This window comes from Calypte anna, chromosome 2 (assembly GCF_003957555.1).
Source record: "Calypte anna isolate BGI_N300 chromosome 2, bCalAnn1_v1.p, whole genome shotgun sequence".
NCBI lineage: Eukaryota > Metazoa > Chordata > Aves > Apodiformes > Trochilidae > Calypte > Calypte anna.
In genome coordinates, this window is record NC_044245.1 from 80,862,535 (window position 1) to 80,875,583 (window position 13,049).

Sequence of the window (13,049 nt, forward strand, 5' to 3'; positions counted from 1 at the left end):
TTATTTTTACTTTTGATGCCTTTTAAAAATTAATACCCGTACACCATGTGGACAGTCTTAGGATGCTTTTACATTTAATCTACCAGTATTGATCATTCTTCCTCTTTCCCTCATTTCTGTAGGATCATGGTGCTCCTCTCTTTTACTTGTCTCTTTTACACCACTGTTCAGCTATTCTAGCTCCTTCCTCAACTTTCTCAATTTCTTTCCTTTAAGTGGAAAGAATCAGTTTTGTGTTTCCAATGTTATGTTTCAAAGGCTCTCCATGCTGCCTGAGAGGATAGTTTGTTTCATGAATAGCATATTTAAAAAAAAAAATCAGAAAAGGATTAAAGTTAGAAGCTCATCAGGTAAAGTCACCTGCTCCAAGCATAGCTAACTACACAGACCAGATTGGCCAATGCCTTGTCCCTGATGGTTTTAGAAACTTCCAAGGACAGTGTTTCTATCACCTCTCTAGGCAGTGCTTAAACCTGCTTTTAGTAAAAATTTCTTTCCTCATGTCAAATCAAAATTTCCCCTGCTACTAGTTGTGTCTGTCATCTTTCTCCCTTTTGCTTCATTCTGAGAACTTCTGTTGGTGGCACCCTTCTTGAAACTGAATGGATGCAGTGGATTTCTTTTTTCCTCCCACACGCTTCATATCATTGTTGCAGGATGATTCTTGACAAGTAATATTTTGACACAGTTCCTTGAGCCCTGCTCAGAACCAGGCCAACAGATGTTGATGGTATCTCATTATTAAGTAGATACATTTAAGTAGACTGTATTGTCTATTGTTTTTTCTGATGGTATTTCCTGATGGTATTGATGACCCTTAGTGTGCCTAGGTAAAGAGTCTGGTAAATATGTATTCTAACACAACAATCCTTCCCTTATAAGCCCATAGTTCTTTTGTAAAACAGTTTCCTTCCACAGAAAAAGTGGAAGGAAACTTCCTTAGAAGCAGCCTTTCTTCTCCCCTGTTTTTGCAAATGCAGGTATATTTATTTCTGTATTGCAGGTGGTAAAACTGTTTGAAGGGACAGACAGTAGACCATATTTTAAATATCCAGAAATAAATAAGCTGGATCAATATACTGTAACAGATTGTTTTGCTCATTAGAAGGTAAAAATAAAAAGCAAACTTGTCAATCTACCAAAAATCTACCCTTTCAATAAGGATATAATTGGAACACGCTGTCAAAAATGACTTTGAAATTAAATTCACAGCAGCTGGTACTCAATACACTTCATGACAGGTCATCAAAGATAAAAATTTACCTCTATGTGTTACTTCTTTAATCTCTGTCAGATATTTCAAAATGTCCAGGATTTTTAAAGCAATATTAACTCTTTCAGGTTAAAATAACACACAATCCTTATCTTAACTGGAGTCTTCATTCACAGGAAGAAGAGAAAAAGACTTCAATAAGCAGAAGGATTCACTCTAACATTTGCTATTGGGAGTCACAATCCTTTTCTAACCCACCCTTTGTAGCCTTGACTAGTACTTAGCTTTGTTGTAGCTTTTAGTAGCAAGTTAACTCTTTAGTAACTAATGATTTCCTTCCTTCATCTAAAATAATAATAAATACTTAGAAATATTTGTACCAGTCATAAGACTGGTGGATGCCATCTTACACATGAATGTTTCTTAAGAACCCAAACATACAAATCCAGAGTTATACAGAAAGACAAGAGGATAGTATTAACAATTAGATCTGATAAAGATAACTGAATTCTGCTCTGCAGCTCACTATTGAACACATTATCACCTTTTTCCTTAATATCCTCATTTTAAAGAAACAACAAATGATTCTTTTTCCACATGGAAAAGTATTTTTTATATTTCCTACCCCTCCAGAAATCTAGGATGGTATAAAATATGGCAGGTGACTAGTCTCATTTGAGATAATATACAATTTCATACAAAATCATGGAAATCTGGAACTAGATAGGAAACAAGTTCTGCTACCCATGGATATCTGTCATGCATCTACTAGAAGATTGCCCTAAGGTCAGCTGATCAGATGGTTTTCACATGTTCCACTCTTCTGTCATCAAGGTTGTTGAATAATTAAAACTATCCTTCTTGGATTTTGTACCCATCTCCACTTCATGCTGCATCACTTGTATTGATCCATTTTGTCTTTTGCAAAAAAACCCCAAAACAACATAGTTGTTGGGGAGATGTGTTGCATAAGTGGTTGAGAACGAGGTAGCCACTGGGGTCTGTTTGGGTCAGGACACTGTATAAGACCTCCAGATGTCCCTTCTAGAATAACACTTCTTACAGTTTTATGAAAATGGAGAAAACTATTTCAAAGGATAAGATTAGGCCAGGATTCTAGACTGAACTTGCTTCAGTTCCTTACTTATAATTTGATGGGTGATATTACAATTAAAGCTGTCATGATACTGTCTTTTTCTCTTTTCTTCTCGTTTCTTTTCCTTCTCCTTCTCCTTCTCTCCTTCTCCTTCTCCTTCTCCTTCTCCTTCTCCTTCTCCTTCTCCTTCTCCTTCTCCTTCTCCTTCTCCTTCTCCTTCTCCTTCTCCTTCTCCTTCTCCTTCTCCTTCTCCTTCTCCTTCTCCTTCTCCTTCTCCTTCTCCTTCTCCTTCTCCTTCTCCTTCTCCTTCTCCTCTCCTTTCCTTTCCTTTCCTTTCCTTTCCTTTCCTTTCCTTTCCTTTCCTTTCCTTTCCTTTCCTTTCCTTTCCTTTCCTTTCCTTTCTTTCCTTCCTTTCCCTTCCCCTTCCCCTTCCCCTTTCCCTTCCCCTTCCCCTTCCCCTTCCCCTTCCCCTTCCCCTTCCCCTTCCCTTCCCCTTCCCCTTCCCCTTCCCCTTCCCCTTCCCCTTTCCCTTTCCCTTTCCCTTTCCCTTTCCCTTTCCCTTTCCCTTTCCCTTTTTCTTTTCTTTTTTCTTTTCTTTTTCCCTTACTGTTGGAAAATTCAAGTGGTTGCTGCTCTCGCTGCTGTCCTGTTGTGTAGAAGAGTGAGAAGTAATGGCTGGCTTGGGAATAAGTGAGTGCAACTGCACTCCCTGCACCCTTATTCTGTAGTCATGGCTACAGGTTCATAAGGGAAGGGGTAATCTCAAAGACTTATCACAGACCTGTAGACCTTCAGAAAAACTGAAGTCCATACTAGTGAACTGAGGCCTCACCATTCTGTCTCTTTTTATGAGTAAATTTAGCACAACCACAGGGCTTTTGAAAGTGTGAGGTCAGTGCAGCAAATGTCATTTGAAAGGCACCATTTGAGCTGTCTTAGCGATACCAGTTTCAATAATTAAAAATCCTCAGAGTATGTAATAAGAATTTGAATTAATTAAAGTTTAACTTCCAAAATACAGAATACTCAGGAGCTAAGTAAGCCACTTGTCTTTATCTTATCATGTTTTAAGAATGAGCCTGTACTTTTTTACATTATTCACCATGGGTAACATTTCACAGGAAGGTAAGTTTAATTCATATTAGAAGTAGAACATGCTTTCCATTGAAGAAGCACAATATTTAATGTTTGTAAGTTTCATTTTATTAAACATGTATGCCACAGAATAAGATTTCCTCATAATTCTTCCCATAAATCCTTCTGCAACTTTTTGTGGAGTGACTTGGAATTCCAGAATTAAATACAGAGCTATGTTCTTTTGACCTAAAATCTCTGACCTGCAGGATAAACTGATGTTTCTGCTTGAGGATGAGTTCAGCTAATTGTTGACTGACAGCTGTGACACAGTTGGTACATGGTTGTGTTCCCAGGGTAACTCTCCCATACAAAGTGATTCAGAATTAATCATTTGTTTTATAGCGGTACAGCAGGTGTTATGTGCCACACTGGGGGAAACAGACATTTTTATTGGAAGGGTCATCCTTTTATTAAAATATCCTTTAATCTCCCTTTGTGATATAGAAAGAATGTTTTCAGTATTATAGATGAAAGAAACATAATGGTTTTGATAGAAAGGATACTCAGGAATTTCTCCTTTTCTTAGCATGTGTTCCTTGGGACTAACATGAACCTAAAAAACTAGTAAAACTGAAAAGTCCCTTTTTATTTTCTCTTTCCTTCAATAAAATCATACAGCCTTTCCCTGTGCCCTTACACCCAAGAGCATTGTTTCACAGTAGTAGTCAATAAGCTACTTTATATTTACAGCACGCAGCAGAGACCATCTTATTAAATACGAAAATCGTGCAGTTAGGACAGAGTTCATCTCCCAGCAAATTCTTCTGGATTTCTGTGCTTCCAGTCAGGGGAGCTGGGATGCATTTGAATGGGAATTATTGCTGGAGAAAGCAAAAAACTTCTGCACAAACAATTACATATGTCTTGTTCTTGAGACAACATCAGAAAAAAGAAGACAATTTTTTCCTGTCACATTGGTGAAGAAAGCCTAATTTTTCACAATTCTAAAAATGAAACACTTTTAAATACAGACCCTAGCCCCATATTCTTGTGTATCTGAATAAAAAGAAGAAATAGTATCTTATTCAATTTATTGGATTATCTGTAAAGCTGAAGCAAGCATGTGATCTTTGAACTGTTGCTCTCTTTGTATGTGTGCAAAACGTTCCTTGATTTCCATAAGGCATCAAGGCCTTATGGCCTACATGCAATAAATTTGGTTTATTCTTTCCATGGAAAAAATATAAAATTTTGGATGTGGCACAAAAGAAGCCTTTCTAAGCTTGGTGAAAAATAAATTGTTAAGAGATGCATGAAGAGCTACTCTTTCAATCATTTTCTAAATATTTTCTGGGTTTTTTTTTTTTTTTTAGCTCAGAGCTATGAAGAACATTTGTGATTGAATTTCATGAAACTGACTAGCATGAAACTAGCTCTTAAAGATAGTTCTTGTTTAATCCAACAATAAAACAGCATTAGCATAAATTTCTATGAGACAGAGAAGATCTTATCAGATTAATTTAAAGCTATAGGAGGTCCCTTTCAGATGTATTAACATTTTACAGCTTTAAAAATTACTAATAATTTTTGGCTGCTCTTTTACTTGGTAATATTCCTTATATTAATTACTTTTTTGATATTTTTAATTTTTTTTTTCTTGAAGAAATGCCTTTTTTTCTTGATGGTTCATATAAAGGAGTGTAAAGGATAGTGTGGTGGGCTATCCAGGGCTAGCAGCCAAGATCCCACTCAGCTACTCACTCCCCCCACAATGGGACAAGGGGATAAAATGGGAAGAACAGAATGAGTTCATAAGTGGAGATAAAGACAAGGAGATCATTCAACAAAAATGTTGGTGGGCAGACTAGACTTGATTTGGGAAAAAATATCTTAATTTCTGGCCAACTAAAATACATATTTAATTACCAGTTTGGTAGCATGAAACAAAAGGGCAAATGTGAAAGCAACACCTTTCCTCCCTTCTTTCCCAGGCTCAACATCGCTCCTTCAATCCCAGCTCCTCTCCCCCTGAGTGGTGCAAGGGGCGGGTGAATGGGGGTTCATGGATCAGTTCATAACCATTACTCTCTGATAGTCCTTTCTCCTCACACTTCCCCCTGCTCCAGTGTGGGTCCTTACCATGGGCTGCAGCATGTGCTCCAGTGTCTTTCTTCCCTGGGGCTGCAGGAGATACCTGCTCCACCAGAGTCTCTCCAGGGGCTGCAGAGGACTTTTTGCTGGGGTGTCTGGAGCCCCTATTTCTGTTTCCCCCTGTGTGTCTGCAGGGCTGATTCACACACATTTGTTGCCTTCCTCCTATCTCTTGGAGCTGCTGCACCATGATTTTACTGTTGCTTAAGCAGTTTGTGCCAGGGGTACCACCAGCACTGCTGAGGGGCTGTGTGGTGCCCTGTGGTGAAGCTGCTGAAGCCATCTGGAACCGGCTGTGTCTGGTACAGGTGTCAGGGTTTAACACTGGGCTGGCAATTAACCAAATGACAGATGCTCTCTATTAATCCCCTTCCCTGATAAAGAAAGGAGAGAGAATAAAAGACAGACACTTATGGGTTGGAAACTAAACTACAAATCTTTAATGAAACAGTAATGATAAAAAAGAAAAAATTATTAAATACATACAAATATACAGAAAAATGATACCATGTTCATCCCTCCTTCCCCCCAGTAACTCTCACGTCACCACCGAGGCTGCAGGGCAGCCCTGGGAAAGTCCAGGCTGGACTCCTGGAGTTGGCAGCAGCCGGGAGCTGGAGGCAGGAACACACAGATATGGGCTGGCACGGATCAGGACCACAAGCAGAGGAACGGATGGAATCATCCCAGGATGCCAAAGCAAATAGGGACAGGTGAAGAAGGGCAAAGGAACTTGACTCTCGTGGTTCCTCAAATTTATACTAAATATGGCATATAGGGGATGGAATACTGTGGTCAATTTTGGTCACCTGTCTTGTCTGTTCCTCCCTAAAGGAGGGTTGCAGGTGTGACCCCTTTACTCCCTTTCTCTTTCCAAAGCATAAGATGTTCCCCAGAACTGAGCAGTGTCCTTGGCTCTGCAGACCATTCTCTTGCCATAACTATAAACATCGAGTGTTATCAGTCCTAGAAGCAGATACTGACTGAGAAACTTGCTGTTAATTTCAGCAAGTACAGCTATTTACAGGAGTCTTAGCTGAAAGCAAAATTACAAGACAAAAAATTAGTTCTACCCTGGCTCAAACCAGGACAACAGGGCAGTCCCTGCCACTCCTCCCCTGCAGACCCCTGTGGCCAGCACTGGGGCACCTGGGCCCAAAGCAGGGTGTGACTGGTGTTGGCTCGAATGTGTACTGCTCTTGGTGACCACCCTGCATTTGAGTAAAAAAAGATACTGAACATCTTGTTTACAAGAAAATGAAGTCTATTATAATAAATAAAAACCTCTCAAGATTTGCCAGGTTGACCAGCTAATGCAAATCCAAATCTTTTCTTCTTTCATAGATCAAATGACACTGCTTCCACTACTTCTGCACAAGTTCACCTTCACCGTATATGTCCTTACAGACATAGCCAAATCTCATCAGAGCAGAAATAATACATCAGAGGAAGTGTGCTATCGGCCAGAGTCTGGGTGGCAGAAGTTCTGCATTTTCCAGACTCCTTCCCTCACCTCTAGTGCTGTTGCCAGATAGATCTTGAGGTAGGCTGGATTTTATTAAGATTGCCTGTGTAGTAACATCTAATAATATGGTCTGCAGTCTGTTTTACAGACAATTTCCTGAACCTTTTGGCTCACTAAGAAGCTTGTATTAAAAGCCTTGCAATTCGGAAATTTGGTTTCTTTGATAATTATCTTCTTTTAAGTTAGAGGCTCTATAATTATAATTCAGCACTTGCAGCTCTTCTTTTTCATTTTTTCAAAAGAGAGTTTATTACATCGTCTGTTTGTATTCACTGAAGTCCTGAATATGAAAGCAAACAAAAATTTAGATTTGATGGGATCAATATGCTATCTGGAGGTGACACATCTTTGAAGATTATGTTTACAAAATGTACTTGTAGGATGTTTATAAAAACAACCAAGAAAGGAAAAAAACCAGTCACCCTGATGTAGGATGGGACTCGGTCATTGTTGGGGTTAAGGAATGCTAATATCTAACAACCACGTAATAGATAGACTCATATATATTTCAATTGGCACAATTAGCAAGGCCTTGAAGATTCAGAACAGAAAATTCTATTGCACCAGAACATCCAGGAACCAAGACATCACAGTTCATCCTAGCAAAGACCAGGCACAACCTTTAGCAGAGGGAAGGACCAGTGCCTCAGGGGGAGCAGGTGAGAGGCAATGCAGTCCTACACCCTCAGCTCTTAAGCCTGTGGCTACAGCTGTCAGTAATGCCACAAGAGACTTGATTGATGTGCATTTGAGGGTTAAATCTGAAACATTTACATGACATGTCAAAGAAGAATACGAGCTTATTTTCAACTAATACCAAAATGGAGAATCAGACAAACCCCAGAGATTCAGGGGAGCAAGAAGTTGCCCTACAACAGTTCTCAGAGTGAAGTTCTTGGTATTTGACATTGTTCCTTTGTTTAGCTGTTTCATATATATCAACTCTAAGCAATGGTATAGCAGGACTAATGTATGCATTTGTGTATGAATTGGTATATGAAATGTTACTAATAAATAATATTAAACATCAGTATTAATAATTAAATTATTAAAATGAATCAGTGTCTACATATAGAAGTACATTGATTCTGTAGTGACAATCTTTCTGTAGTTACTTATCTAAGACTCTCATGCATTTCTATTATTCTAATGACATAGTTACTATAATTTTTTTAAAGTTCTAGCCCTCTAAAAAACCAATCTTAAGACAAAAGATTAAAGCATTTAACTTCTAACCCATTCCAGAAAGATTTGTATATTCAATTCTTTTTCTCTATCTCAGCCTTGCTTAGAGGCTGTTTTGTGTTATAGTTAAATTATTATTTTCTTGGCTTTTCTTGTGATGTTATATATATGATTCTGACTACACTTTGGTTATGCTGAAGAGATATAAAGATGCACTCTATCTTTTGAACCATTAGAACATAAAGTATGGGCAAATAAAAGAGAGAGGTAAAATGAAATTTAGTAAAGAAATGTATTTCTATTATTATGTCAACCATCTCAAAAGAAAAACTATCATTTTTAACCAAAGTAAGTATTGACTGCTTTTACCCATCTTGCTCTTACAGGACTTGTGGTGTTAAGATTATACCTCTGATTCTGCAAAACTCCTATGTGAATTAAATATTTCAGTAATCTGATCAGCACTGCAAATTCATTCTGCATTCTGAGCAACACCATTATTTATTTCTTTCAAATAACCCTATCAATAGAGACTGGCTGAAATCCATAGGGCTAAACACACATTACAGATGGCTTAAATAAGCCTGCAGAGGTGTTATTACATAAATGAGTCCCAGTTCAAATGGAAATCCTATTGACTTAGGTTTATGACAGTGGAAGCTAAAGCCTGTCATCACTATATTTCTTCCTAAATGCACAGAGCAAGTTAAATTTTAAAAATAACTGTTTTTCAATGTGTTTTTATAGATCTTTCTTGCCTACTTCTTAAAAGGGGAACATTTTTATATAATTTACAAGTTCTAGAATGTATTGATTGCTCAAAGGTGGATTTTACAGAGAAAGAAACAATTCTAGTTGTACAGAAGCATTGATATTGGCATTATAATATCCTGAGTATCCCTGGGATAAGGGACAAATTTTCTCAATATGCCACTCATAAGAGACATCAATTTTTTTGCTCACCTGATGGTTTTAAATGTCATATTTTTGTGTTCCCTTTTGCATCACGAAATATGTATCATTATATGTAGGCCCTATTATCCATTTCCACCTCTTTTTTTTTGTAGTCAGGTCTTTCATCTCATGTGCTTATTTACTGTCTTTTTCATTTATAGCAAGTCTCACATGACTTGACCTTGTATATGGTATGGCAAACACAAGGAATTGCAGTGAGTTCTTCATTTCTTCTTTTCCTGCCTCTAACCTTCTCTACTGATGCTGAGAGAATGCACAGATGTATTTTTAAAATTGCTTAAAAAAATACATTTTTGTTAGTCTTAAACAAAATGTTATATTCTCAAGTGTTTATGTTCTTTAAAAGTCCTATTTTCATTCCTTTCTAGAAGTGAACCAAAGAGTCAAAGGCTCCTGTTTGACATAGTAATAAATTAATGTAATAAATGAATATAGTAATAAATTAACACTACATGTTTCAGACATCATATATATGTACATGTTCATTACTGTGAGATATAAAATATTATTCCTCAACATGAAACAGCCTTGAGGAATTGCTGGAATCACTGTCAAGTAATTTGAGTCTGAGGATGTTGGGGTTTTTGTTTGTTTGTTTGGTTTGTTTTGGTTGGTTGGGAGGTTTATAGGTTTAGTTGTGGGTTTTTTTTTATTTTTCATTAACAATAAGCTTTTATTTTTACAGAGAGGATGAAAATTGAAATGTGGGAAATATTCTATGTTGTGTTAAATCTTTTTAAAGATTGATGACCAGATGTACAAATGAATGGCTAAAGAAAGTGGCAACAAATGAACAAATGAGCATCTATCTGAACAGCTATGTGGAAATGTAAAATGCCATCACCCTATGCAACACCAATTGCATTTATTTATTTTGATCAAGCCATCACCACCAGCATGGAAGAGAAATTAAAGTCTTCAATTAAATTGAATCTTCTTATATGCCTGCTGAAAAGGCTGATGCTTTTTTTTCTATCAGTGCTTCTGCTGTCCTTTATATAACTTGGACCTTTAATAAGGTATTTAAAGAATTCTTAATAGATGTCTGTGAATTTGGTCTTCAAGACAGGCAGAGTTATTAATTTCATTAGGTTCTTTAGCAAGGCTGAACAGCACCCATAATTTGCTGTCTTTTTTTTTGCATGTCAATGGTATTTGCAACATATTTCATTGCAGCTTGTGGCAGTTGAGTGTAATGGGGCTCATACCAGGATTATTCAGACTTAGGTAACTCAGGTAACTCAGACTTACACTGAGCAGGATGTTCAGTCAAAAGTCTTCGAAACTAAACATTAATTCAGAATACTGCCCAGCTGACAGGATGCTGTCCTTTGAGCTTGTCATTGTCAATGCACTTTGCATCTTAGTAGAGCTAAAGAAGAGGGCTTAGCCAAATGGCAGAGATTTAGGGATGGCTTAAGAAAATTAATATTTTTTTATTTGAAGTCTATTTGAAAAATAGACTTTCCCCAACATGGCTCCAAATCAAAAAGCTAACTTCTTCCTTGGACGTTTGCTTTAACTTTATCTCTTCTCCTGCTCTCCTTGTCTTTGTCTCACAAAAGACCCAAGCAAATCAATAAATTGATTTTCTTCAAAAGACTGAGTTTCTACCTGATGTTTTGGATTTTGGACTGAGAACCATAGCACCTGATTTTTTTTCTTTAGTTTTTCTTGCAAATAAATCTTAGCATTCTCTGGTGGTCTTAACCATAAGCAAAGAATATCCTTACCTTACAAAGACACCAACCACCTAACTCAGCACCATTAAACCACATGGACTTGTGGCTGTCCAGTTGGTTTAAGCATTCCCTAACCTGATAATCAAAATTTTGTTTAAGTCTTTCTTGCTCTAGACTTTCCCACTGCTCTTGGGGGCCTGATAGGCTAGCCTTATCAGTAAAATCTGAGGCAAAAGGCAGTGAGTACTTTGTTCCTTTCTGTGTCCTCTGACTTGCCCCACGCAGCACTGGGTGCTATTTTCCCCAGTCATGTGTTTGTTGATGCTACATCAGAGAAACCCTTCTTGTTGCCCTTCATGTCCCTTGCCAATTTCAACTAGAGATGGGCTTTCCTAATCCCACCCTTGCAGGATCAGGCAGTGTCTGTATTCCTCCTGGATGACCTGTTCCTGCTTCCACCTCTTGCACCCTACCTTCTTCTATCTGATTTTAGTCAGGAACTCTTATTACCGTCTCCTTGTTTTAGTCAGAAGGTCCATGCAAGCTACTTTCTAGTTTTCCTTGAATTCCTGCGTGTCAGGATGAAATGTTCTTTATCTTGAATCCCAGGGTTGTGATACCACAATTTATCTTGTTCCCTGCTCTCAGGATCCTGAACTACACCATCTCCTGGTCATGGCAGCTGAGGCTGTCCCTGATCTTCAAACCCACAAAAAAAGTGTGGAGCTTTCAGAGACCTGACAGATTCAGGCTACTCCTCCTGTGGAAGAGAGAGACTTAAACGATGGTGCAAATAGCCAATATAGAAGGAAAGGATTAAGGTGTTTTGTGATTATTGTAAAATTATGTTTTTACATCTTCAGCAGTCTTGAGATGCTATCACTCTTGGGACACACTAATTAGATATAATCTTCAAGAAGACTAAGATAAATTATCTTTGTCACAGACAAGTGTTCTGGCTGCATTATTAAAACTGTCAGCTAATTTTCATTCATGTGCTTGCTATAAGATATGCTTATAGTTTCATTTTCATTGAATTGACATTAATAAAAGCTGCATTTTTCACTCTCACTTATTTGTGTTTAATTGACCATAGCTCAGTATTCAGCTTTAAGACTTCTTACTATTGCATTAAGAATGGCATATCCCACAAGGTACAACACTCAGTTATATTATAAAATCTGTGTGCCAAATCCAATTAGCAAAGATTTTTTGATGAATTAACCTTGTCATGGCATAATATACACTGCACCTGCTGTTCTGCTTAGCACCAGACTTTGGCCCTCCTACACTTATGTCCTAGGTCAATTTGCTGATCCCTTTCAGCTAACTTTTTCCTCTTTGTGTTCAGACATCACTACCTCCAGATGTCCAAGATTTTTCCGTCTCATTTATATGTATGATTTGCCTCTTCAGTTTGTTCTTTCATCATTCTCAGTACTCTCTTGTTGCAGAATTCTGCAGCAGATGTTTGATTTTCCCCTTGTACTTTGCTTTACCTCCAAGGAGCCCTACAAATGTTTCTGCTCCAGAAAGGAGAGAAAAGCTGATCATTTCAGCCCATGTATAACTGAAACAGAAGGTTATTTAACAAGATAGCTGGGAAAACAGTATTAACAATTTTCATTTTCATGCTTAAGGATTCTGATCCCCAGGGTAGCATAAATCCCCGTTCTGGGGAATTAAAATGTTGCATTCTAATATCATGGAGATTCACTCATTCCCTCCACTTCTGGCAGTTACCTGTGAATATAAAGCACAAGAGAAGCAAAAAGTTTGCCTGTGTGCATCTCCTTCACTGCCTGAAGGGACAGGTTTCAACAACATGAAGACTACAGACTGTGAAGCAGTGCTGGGGTAAATTTAAAAAGTCTATAACAGGCTTCAGGCAGACTAGACACTTAAATTGCAGACCTGGCATAACTTGATGACCCTACTCTGCTAATCTTGCCAAATATTTGTTTGTGATATTGTTTTCTGTCTTTGGGTTCTAAGGGTCTACAAAAACCTCTGCCCTCCTCAGTCACCATTGTCCATGGCAAGAATCCTGGTGCAGCTCATATAAGGCTGCCACTTTTGAGGCTGTTCCTGGGTGATCTGCTTTTGATGCAAAAGGAGTCACAGCTCTCTCTCTTGCTCCACCAC